The sequence below is a fragment of the Pleurodeles waltl genome, unplaced genomic scaffold (genome assembly GCF_031143425.1).
Source record: "Pleurodeles waltl isolate 20211129_DDA unplaced genomic scaffold, aPleWal1.hap1.20221129 scaffold_39, whole genome shotgun sequence".
Classification (NCBI taxonomy): domain Eukaryota; kingdom Metazoa; phylum Chordata; class Amphibia; order Caudata; family Salamandridae; genus Pleurodeles; species Pleurodeles waltl.
Window position 1 is genome coordinate 9,877,371 of NW_027150097.1, and position 11,327 is coordinate 9,888,697.

Here is an 11,327-nt window from a genome sequence, read left to right on the forward strand (position 1 = left end):
ATCCAGAATGCAGCAGCTAGACTCATCATGGACATCCCCGACACAGTCGCATCTTCTTCCACCTCAGAGAACTACACTGGCTCCCAGTCAACAAGCGCATTGCATACAAACTCCTGATCCACACCTACAAGGCACTGCACAAAAAAGGACCGGCATACCTCAATCATTGCCTCGCCTTCTGCATACCAAACAGACATCTCTGTTCTTCCCAGCTCGCCCTTACAACCGTTCCCAAAATCCAGAAAAGCACAGCAGGAGGAAGATCCTTCTCCTAGCTCGCAGCCCGGACATGGAACACGCTACCTCTCAAGCTCAGGCATACCACATCACTGAAGCAGATCACAAACTGACCTCATGATCTGGCTCTTCAATTAAGCAGCACGCCCACAAACAGTGCCTTGAGACCCTATGAGTGATTAGCTGTGCTTTAAAAATCACTGATTGATTGACTGAAAGTAAAACAGTTGTCACTGACTTACATTCGAGCGGTCATAGATGGGAAACACATCCAATTCCTGGGTCACTTCAGCACAAAGGCTAAGTTTAAGGGGAGAACCACATTTTCGAAAATGTATGTGGTGCATAAGGGTGCCTATGTACTTAGATGGAAAGATCAGAAAAGACTCCAAATCAAATTAGACCCCAGTGCTGATGATCCGGCTTTAGTGGGTAAAGAAAATGATATGAAGGTACAAATCCTTTCACCTTTTCCTGAGGTTTTCTTTAAGAAACTTGGACAGTTACAAGATTTTGTATGTGAAACAAAACTGAAAGCTGATGCTGAACCAGTGAGACAAGAAGTACCATTTAGTATTAGGAGGGAATTACAGAATCTATTAGATCAACTGAAGTGTGACAATGTCATGGAAGAGATTTCTCTAGTAGTGTTGGCAAAGAAAAGAGCCTCAGGCTTTCTGTTGATTTGAGGACCGTCAATGATAACATTTTGGTGGACCAGCTTCCACTACGAAAAATTGACGATCTATGTTGAATAATGCTTCCATTATTTTCACGCTGGACTCCCAAAATGCTTACCACTAGGTTGTATTTTCTACATGTTCAAGCCATTTGATTGCCTTCGTCACGCTGTTCGGTGTGGACCAATTTAAAAGAATGCCCTTTCTGTCTGGCATAGGCCTCCACAGTATTCCACAGGGTGGTGTTTCACATGTTCAGAGATAATGTAAGATGCTTCCAAGAGAACGTTTTGGTGTTCTCCAAGGGCATAAGGGAACATCATGAGATTTTGCTGAAAGTATGCAAGACATTCAAATACATGTTTGGTGTTGACCTTGGAGAAATGCAAACTGTTTGAATTCCCAAGTAAATTTTTTGGACCGTACAATATATGCCAAAAGGGTGGTGCAAAAAGCAAGTCTGGTTGATGCTATAAAGAATGTATGTGCACCAAATGACAGAAACAAACTCCTGTCATTTATAGGGTTGTGTGAATATTGCAGAAGGTTTGTTCCTAAATTTGCATCAGTGATGGAACCATTGTGAAAGCTACTACGTAAGTGATGTAGAGTTGAATTGGGACAGGAACAATGGCATGCTTTTGATTTAGTTAAAACCCAAATTGTGAATGCTCCTGCTTTACAATGATTTTCTTTTTTTTTTGTTATATTTATTTTATTGATTTCAACAACAGGATCAAAAGTGACATTTCTGTGGATGTAAGAGCTTATGGACGTGGGGCAGTACTAGCTCAAACTACCCTGAATTCAGAATGGGTGTTGGCCTACGCACCCAGAACCCTAAATGTAAATATTCTGTCACTGAACAGGAACTTTTGGCTTGTGTGTGGGCAATCAATCATCCCCAATATTTTGGTTAGGGTAACAAGCTTTGCATGCAGACAGACCATAAGCCTTTGATTGCCAGTGTAGAATATAATTTCAGCATTGTATTTGCACCTGTTCGGAAGAAACAAACTGCAGACTTTCTTTCTAGGTTGCTGTGCAAAAAGGAAGGAGGGGACGAATGTAGCAATGAAGACTTTAACATGGTGGCAACAGTTACTGATTTATATGTAGTAAATGGTATGCAAATGGATGAAAATCAATGGATGACAGAGTACAATAAGGATAATGAATTGAAACTTGCAAAGACATACTTAATTGATTGGTGGCCTCGGTCTAAGCATTTGAAGACTCCCTACATTCTGTTGCACAAGTTGCAATAGAGTTGACTATGAATGGTGAGTTTTTTATTTTTCAATGACAAGTGTTTACCCCCCGCATGTCTCCATGGACAATTCCTTGATTTATGTCACAGGGGTCACAATAGAATGTCTGTTTTAAAGAGCCAGATAGAAAGTTTTTATTGAAGGCCGGGGTTGAATTCTGAAGCTGATCAATTAGTTCAAATGTACGACAGATGACAAAAACTGTAATACCCACATTCCTCCCATGCAACTCAAACAGTGTCCAGAATCTGCTTCTCATAAAGTTGGTTTGGATATTGTAAGCCTTTTCATATCCTTGACAGGTAACCTAAATTTTGCTATTGTGCTAATTGATTATCAGTCCAAATGGCCCAAACTGATGTTTGTGGAGAATGTACCTGCTAGAACAGTGCTTGAAATTCTTGTGGGTGGAAGTTTTCATTAGAGAGCGGTTTCCTGGAAAATTGGTCACAGATAATGGTGTTCAATGTTTATCTGTGGAGATGACCAATTTCTTGCACACTCACCACATTGAGCACCTAAAGGCAGTATTCTATGATCCCCAATGCAACAGATCAGTGAAACAATTTAACAGGCATCTAAAGGAAAGATTTCATATAACCATGATGGGAGGGATTCCTTTTGTTGTGGCCATAATAGAAAGATTGTGGTCTTACAGGATTACTCCACACTCTGTAACTGGGGTTTCACCTTTTGTTTTGATGAAAGGGAAGCAATCTACCTCCCCAACTGGCTCTCAGTGGTTTCAAATCAAGTTTCAAGTTGAGCATTATACATCTGGGAGATATTGAAGTTGCGAGAGCCAAAGTCAGAACCTATCAGAGTAAGTCAAGGAACAATATTACAATGTATGTAGTTACACTTTGTGATATTTCTGTTGGTGATCTTGTCAAAATTTGTTTGGGGAAATGGGTGGAAAAAGGTAAAAGCAAATTTTCCAAATCTTAGAATGTGGTCAGAATATACAAAGGTAGTATCATAACCCAGGATGGCAAATGCTGGAGTTTCAGGAGCATACAGAAGTGCAAAACTCATGAGAATTGTGTCAGGTTGCCACAAACCCCTAATGATGTGCACAAAAGTCATTGCAATGTAAGTGATGATCCAGTCTTTGATGGTGTGATTGGCAGTCATGCAGAACACTGCTTATACTCACCTTCAGTGAATAGTGATTGAACAGTCTGTCATCCTGATGGCATTGATGCCTGTCCAACAGGTTCCAAACCAAGTATTGACCTGACAGTGGACACAGAGGAAACTACTTTGATTGACAGAGTGAAGTATGCATCGAGGTCAAGGAAGCCCTCAAGGAAAGTTTTGATTGAATTTTATTATTATAATTTGTTAAAGGAAGTTGTGTCAGTTCTGTACTATAATGCATAACTTTCGTTCTTTTCTTTATTTCACATTCCCTTTTATCCCCATGCATGTTCCCATATTTTAGTTATGCATGGCTCACACATAGAACACGAGAATGCTGAGGGTTCTAAATGTTGATGGCTGGTCACTCTGGCGAGGTGAGAGCTGGAAGGTAGACGTAATAATGGAAGTAGCATCATGCATTGTTTGACCACTGATAACATCAGCAGGTTGATGCTTTGTCCCAAGCGTAGTCCCTTAGAAGTGTTGTAATTTCTGCTGAGGTTCTGGGAGGGGTCGACAAGAGGGTATTACAGACCAAAGAAACATCTCAGAAACATGTTTTCATTTGGTTAATGTGGCTGGCTCCCTAACCGCTAATCCAGGGTAGCAAGGACATGGCAGGGGTGCCATGGAGCAGACCATTGGCCGCATTTATGATCTCTCACAGTCCTAAATGATGTTCCTGAATCTGCACAATTGTAAAGATTTATAGCCACACCGCTTATTTAGTATTGCACCAATCCTTCCTCTGGTTAGCACTTCCCTTTTACAGCTGATCCTTACGTTCTCTGCCTGTCATTTTCTCTTTCTCTTTCTCTTTCTCCTTCATCCACTTTCTCTTTCCCCTTTCGTAATTTTTCATCTCTTTCTTCTCTTTCTCTCTTCCTCCCCTTTTCTCTGATTATGGCTGATTTCTTTACGAGTCTAGTCCCTCCACCCAGTAAATATTTAACATAATCCAATTCCTTTTTTTTGGCACATGAAAGCCAGTAGTGCCTATTTGTGATCATTGCATTAAAAAAAAATTCCACAAGCCAGAGCTAGTAATCATACTTAAAAAAAAACAAAAAACATTTTAAAACGTGACATTCAGGCCCTCATCATCACAGAACCTAAAAGCAAAACATAGTCATTGCAAATGAGTCAATCCTTTGCAATAATAAAATCAAGTATTTGCAAAGCCAATAGGTCTGGGCAATCCAAGAGCTATTGGCGTTGTCAACAGCAGTGTCTTGTAGCTATGCTGAATAGCAACACGGCTGCTGTTCGGCATGGATGAAAGCCACGTAAAAAAAAAGCCCACGAACTAATGAAAGTGACTGACGTAACATTGGCGTGGTTAAAACCCCCCTAAAGAGAGATTAGAAGAGGGACGGAGCACTTTGCATTCACCCCTAATGAACCCCGCCTGCTGTACATAATGCAAATAGAATGTGATGAGACATTGTGTTGGATTATCCATTTTCAGACACTAGAGGGACCCACCACACTGTAAAACAAAGCTTGGATAGAAATGTGTATTGCCATTTCATGGATGTATTGAGTTTGTTTTTTTTGTTCTTTGTTTGCAAAACACAGAGGACCGCTATTGTTAAAATATTGATTATCCTTTTACTTTTGTAGGATGTAGTGAAATTTGTCTGTTGCTCGATAAAGAACACAGAGAAAAAAACGCAAGCAGTTAAAAAAGGAAGCCTGGGTGGGAGAAGAAACAAGCACTCGTGTGGAGTATTGAAACACAAAGAAAAAAATAGCTCCTAAAAGGGGAGCTGTGGAAGGGCACAAGTACTTGAGGAGGGGTAAACACAAGAGGAGGCATGACACGTACATGCCTTTGAAACATGGGGACAAAAGACACAAAGCAGAAATACCTGTAGGAGACTAATTGGATACAAGCAGTGGCATTTATAATTTTTTCCAGAGGTATTTTCAGGGAAGGTTGGATTGTTGAATAATTTTGTACACAAAATTGAGTTGAAAGCTTCTGCAGTTCCATGAGTTCACAAGGTTGAACACATATCGATATCAATTAAACAAGATGTGCAAAACAAATTAAAACTATTTTTTCAAGCAGGTATAATTGAACAAGTAGAATCTGCAGAATGGTTATCTCCAATGGTGGTAGTGAAACATCCCAATGGAAAAGTTCAGCTATGAGTAGACCACAGAGAACCTAATAAAAACATATTGATGGATCAATTTCCACTACCTAAGATTAATGAAATGTTTGTGGGAACAAAAGATGTATAGTTGTATGTGTATGTAGTTTCTTTATTTCTATTATAGAATTATAATTGTTATTGTTCGGCTGGTGTTCCTGGCAGGGTGCAATGCCTGAAGGTTCTTGATCAGTCTGACTCCAGACATCGACTTGCTGGACCTGCCTTCTATTACTGGATAAACATACATGCAATTACCTACTTGTGGGGTATTATTACACTACAGGTATGTTGGTTCTTGACTATAGATGTTAAGTCAGCTTACCATCAGATGCCTTTACACAAGGATAGTAAGACATTGACTACATTCATTACACCCTTTAGCTGTTTTCAATTTACCAGGGTACAATTTGGATTCGCATCTGCTGCCACGTTGTTGCAACGGACCATGAGTAACACCTTTGATGGTGTGGCGGGTGTAATGTTTTTCCAGGAGGGTATCCTGGTTATGGGCAAAGACAGTATTAGAAACACTAAGAGGAAAAGGATTGACAGTGGAATAAAGCAAATGTAAATTTGCACAGGAAGAAGTTGTATACCTGGGTCACTGCTTTAGCAAAAACTGTAATAAGATGAAAGATGAGTTGGTTGAGGCTATAAAAAAAGCACAGAGTCCAACAGAAAAGGATGAGGTTAGGACCTTTTCGGTCTAACTGAATTTTATTCAAAATTCATAAATCATTTTTCAGAGAAAACATACCATATACAGCAATGACTGAAAAAAAAGTATAATTTGCCTGGTCAAAGGAATGCCAGGAAGCCTTTGTAAATCTGAAAAATTATATATGCAATGCACCCTTACTAAAACGTTTTGATCCAAAGTGCAAGATTATTGTGACCACAGATGCAAGCAATAAGGGCTTGAGTGCAGTGCTGTCACAATGTGATGAGAAACATAATGAATGGATAGTTTTGTTTGCTTCACGCTCTTTGTCGTCAGCTGAAGAAAGATATTCAGTGATTGAGCCGGAGACATTGGTGTGTGGGCTTTAAATCATTTTCTTCAATATGTGTGAGGTTTTCATGTTTTATTGAAATCTGATCATACACCTTTCACCAAATTATTGACCATAGCAGGATTACAAAATTCATCACCTAGATTGAGTAGGATGCCTGTGAAATTATCAGATTTTACATATGAAGTTCAACACTGGCCGGGTGTAAAGAACACAGTAGCAGATTTCCTCAGTAGAATGCCTTTATTTGTTAAAAAAAGAAGACACTACAAGGCAAGGTGGATGCTGGAAGGAGAAGATGATCGCAGACACATTCATTCTGCTTGTCCTGGTGTCTGTTCTGTGGGGGTGCTCATGGGCACATAACAGGGACAGCACCTTCAAAACCAGAAATTAAATAGTTTACAAACATGGCACTGAATATGCTAATGGTTACTGCAATGTGTCTATATTAATTGCCTTGTTATATTATTAAGTTGGTGGGGTGTTTACATAACATTTTATATAATATATATTGTTTATGGTGCATATAATTTGCATAAAAAAACAATACTTTATATAGCATAGTTTGGTCTCTTGTGTTTCTTTTTTTACTTTCGGAAGTATCTTTGAAACTGTTTCTTTGAACAGACTTACATCCACAACTTGCATGCAAAAATTCTCAACCTGATCCTGTAATAACCCTTAAAATCCTGCATGAAAAATTGGCCATCACATATGATTTTTAAAATCGGCCTCTGCTTCTTTCTACCTTCTGTCACTCTAAAACATATATCATGCCTATCTGCCTTAAAGCTCTTTGGAAACCATAACAATAACTATTAATTCCAGCTAAAAATTGTGTCTCACCTAGCCCCCCCCTCTAATGATCACATCTATGTCGACCATTACCACAGAATGCATGGGATGAGCACGCACAACTAATCCCAATAACCAGTTGACTGACCACTAATTTGGCTCCCTGGATAGCGTGCTACTCACCGCAAAGCGCTTCAACTCCTCTCCGGGATAGTAAGCGTTATACAAATAACATTTATTATATTACAACAAATTGATACGTGAAGAAAGTTGAGTGTCTGCCTTATTTGATTGTGGGTTGGAAGGTATTTCTATGCCTAGTAGAAGGACTATTGGGATAAGGATGACAATTTTAAAAAGATTGCGGAGTACCTACATAAAGGATGGCCTAGTAACATGGATGAAAGAGTGTTTTGGGAAGTGAGAGATGAACTATGTATGGAAGAAAACTTGATGTTCGGATGTGGGAGACTTGCACAACCTGAAGCGCTTAGGATTTTTTTTAAAACTGTATGCCGCAAAGGACATTTAGGAGTATCTAACACAAAGCAGAGGGTGAAATGTAATTATTGGCGGCTGGTAGATAAGCACATTGAGCTATTAATATGAGATTGTATGGAATGCAATAATTCAGGGAAGTGCCTAAAAACTTTCAAACCCCCTCCCGTCCCATTGAAAGTCCAAATATGTCTTGGGAGATAGTTGTCTTGGATATTGTGGGTCCAATTGAATGTGATGATGGAAATTACAAGTACATTTTAGTTCTGGTTGATAATTTCTCTAAATGGCCACAGGTCAAAATTGTTCACAGTGCAAAGCGTGGAAGGATCATCATATTCTTGGATAAAGTTTTCATGGGGGAAGGTTTGCCAAAGTGTGTCTTTCTGTTGATTTTCAAACGTTTTTGAAAAAGAGTGGTATTACTCCTAAAACCACCTCCTTATTTCAGCTGAAAGAAATGGTTTAGTTGAGCATTTTAAAAGGGTCATCTGAGGCAGTGTTCAACTATCTAAGAGTAGTAAGTTAAATTGGGAAAATGAAATTTTTAAACTAATTTGGGCTTTTAGGACTACTCCCAGTTGCATAACGGAAAAAAAACACTTTCTTTGATGAAGGGTCGGGAATCCATAAGCAAAAGTCTATGTTGGGTGGCTTCATCCAAACAGGTGGAGTGGTCACCAGAGCAGTTAAAGAAGAACCTTGTTTTGGCACAACAGTCAGACAAGACCTGTTTGACAAGAAGAATGGGTCTGAAGAATTCAAATTGAACTGTGGAGATTGGGTAAGAGTGAGGAAAGAAAGTAAAGGTTCAGAAAGGAGAAAGAAGATTTTCACAACCTTTGCAGATTTGTGAAATATTCCGTAATCCTGTTAAATTAAGTGACGCGAAAGGGTGGCATATGAGCAAAGTGTAGAAATCTTGGGCAGATGGAAAGTACTAATGTTAACGGATATGATTGGATGGACATGGATTTGGAGGAAAGAGACCTAGGAGAAGCAGATGGTGAACTCACAGTGGATTTGTGTGGTGTGCCAGGTAATCCTAGTACATCAAATGTAAATGGCAATGAGAATGGTGATAGTCTGAACAAAACTGGAAGATTTGGTAGAATTATTAACAAACCTAAAATACATGATGACTTTGTTAGGTCCATTCTTGCATAAATTGTATCACTGGTATTACTTCATATGTCTCTTAAAGTACATCTTATACCTGTATTGTGTAAAATGTTTTATGATTGTTTTAATTAATATTTTTATCAAGTTTTATTATGTCTCATAAAACACCATTGAAAGTTGTATAGCGTAGTATGTTAGTCCATCGTTTCCAAAAATAAGGCCTCATTATGATTTCGGTGGACGGAAAAGCCCATCTGCCGAAATTCTGATGGGAAGGTTTCGCCATTGTGGCTGCCTCCCCACCAGCACATTACAAGTTTCCTGCTGGACCAGCGGGCAGAAACTGCAGTTTCCCCCTGCTGGCTCAGTGGAAAACAGCCTACAGCATTGTCTCCGGCTCATAATAGAGCCGTGGCAATGCTGTAGTTCACAGGGCGCACCAGCTCCCTCACAATGTCCACTGTCTGCAAAGCAAACAGTGAACATTGCTGACCAGATGGGCCCTGCACTGCCCATGCACACGGGTCCCCCTGGGGCCCCCTGCACCCATTCTCCGTCAAATTTTTCGTGGCAGTGCTACCACCATGAAATCGCTGGCGGAGAATGAAGTCGTAATCCCCAGGGCAGCGCAGCTAGCAGCTCTGCCCTGGCGGATTAGGACCGCAATGACCACCACACTGCCGTGACGACTAATCCTGGCAGTGCTGGTGGTCCGACCGCATCCCAACTGCTACTGTCTTAATATGGCGCTCGGACTGCTGCATTGGCGGCAGTCCGACCACCACCACGAACCTGGCGGTTATGAGACCGCCAGGTTTGTAATGAGGTCCATAGTGTTCTCAAAGGGAGATGTGTTATAATGTCATAGCTTGGGTTTGATTTGATGATTGTCATTATGAGGTATCAACATTCCATTTGTTAACATTGGTCAATACATTAACCTGCTGTGCCTTGATTCTAAAGGTGACAGTTAAACAGTTGAGAGTAAACAGCAGTTGCGATCTGAATGCCATGGAATAACGTGTGTTTTGGGCTGTAAGAACATGGGCCTCATTACAACTTTGGCGGTCTGAGGAACGCCATGTTGGCAGTGGCGGTCAGACCACCAACAGGCAGGTGGAGAGGACCACCAAATTATTACTTTTTGTGGTGATGCATACAGAGAACTACCGCCAGTGCGATCAGACCGCTGCGGACAATTGAAGGCACCAGCAGGCCAATGAAGACCAAGTATTTGTTGAACTTATTATGAGGTTGCATACCGCCAGCATTTCTGCCATGGTCGGACCACCATGGAAACACAGGTGGTTACGAACTGTATAAAGGGAGACACTCATCTCCAGGAAGCCATGCTCGTCCAGAGCTGCCATGGACGTCATGCCGCTGCCCCTGCTCGCCGGAAGTCAATGGAATCTTCGCCGCTACTGACTACAGCAACCGTAAGTACACAAATTCACCTGCTACAGTTGTATATTGTGACATTTTGTACACTTACATAACATACCATAGGGAGGGGGCTATGAGGGCAACACATACACGTACCAGTACACTGACATGCACACTCAAATACAACAACAAAGACACACATACACAGCACACACTGCAGCCAGCACACCACACATCATGAACACACACTAACTCACGACACACAGCACAGGCCCAGTCTCACACCATCCTGTACAACATACCAACACGTCACAACAACACCACAACCATAACATCACAAACACATTGTCAGGCACGCACAACCGAGACTGGACATGGATTTATCACACATACATTACAATGTACAACCAACAGAGAATGAACAGACACATTTACACAATCATATAATTTAGTATCCGACACACACATCACACATACAGCACATCATAGCTATCATACCATGCACAATACACGCACACACACACAGTCAAAGCACACAAAGCTACGGAAGACTCTTTGGATAAGGCCCTTCCCCCCCACATCCCCACAGCACCTTGAGACCCTCAAGGGTGAGTAGCCGTGCTTTACAAAAACTAATTGATTGATTAATTGACAAAGCACACACCACAACAACAAACACATGTCAACACAAACACCACACAATACCATCAAAACAACATGTCTGCAACACACACATGCCCATCACACAACACACACCCGATCCCTGGGGACAAAGCAATGCCACACCCTCACATACTGCCCAAACAATATAGGAAGCACAAGCACCACACACACACAAATACTCGCACAAAACCAATGTCAGGCAGGAACAACACAAACCTAGGACAGGAAAAGCAGGACAAAGATGTAACCTGAAAACCAACAACAGGTTTGTCTGTATATATATTTTGTAGCATAATAAATATAAAAGTTCAAGGCCATTGGCCAGTCCAATATAAAACATTTTTGGTGCACCAA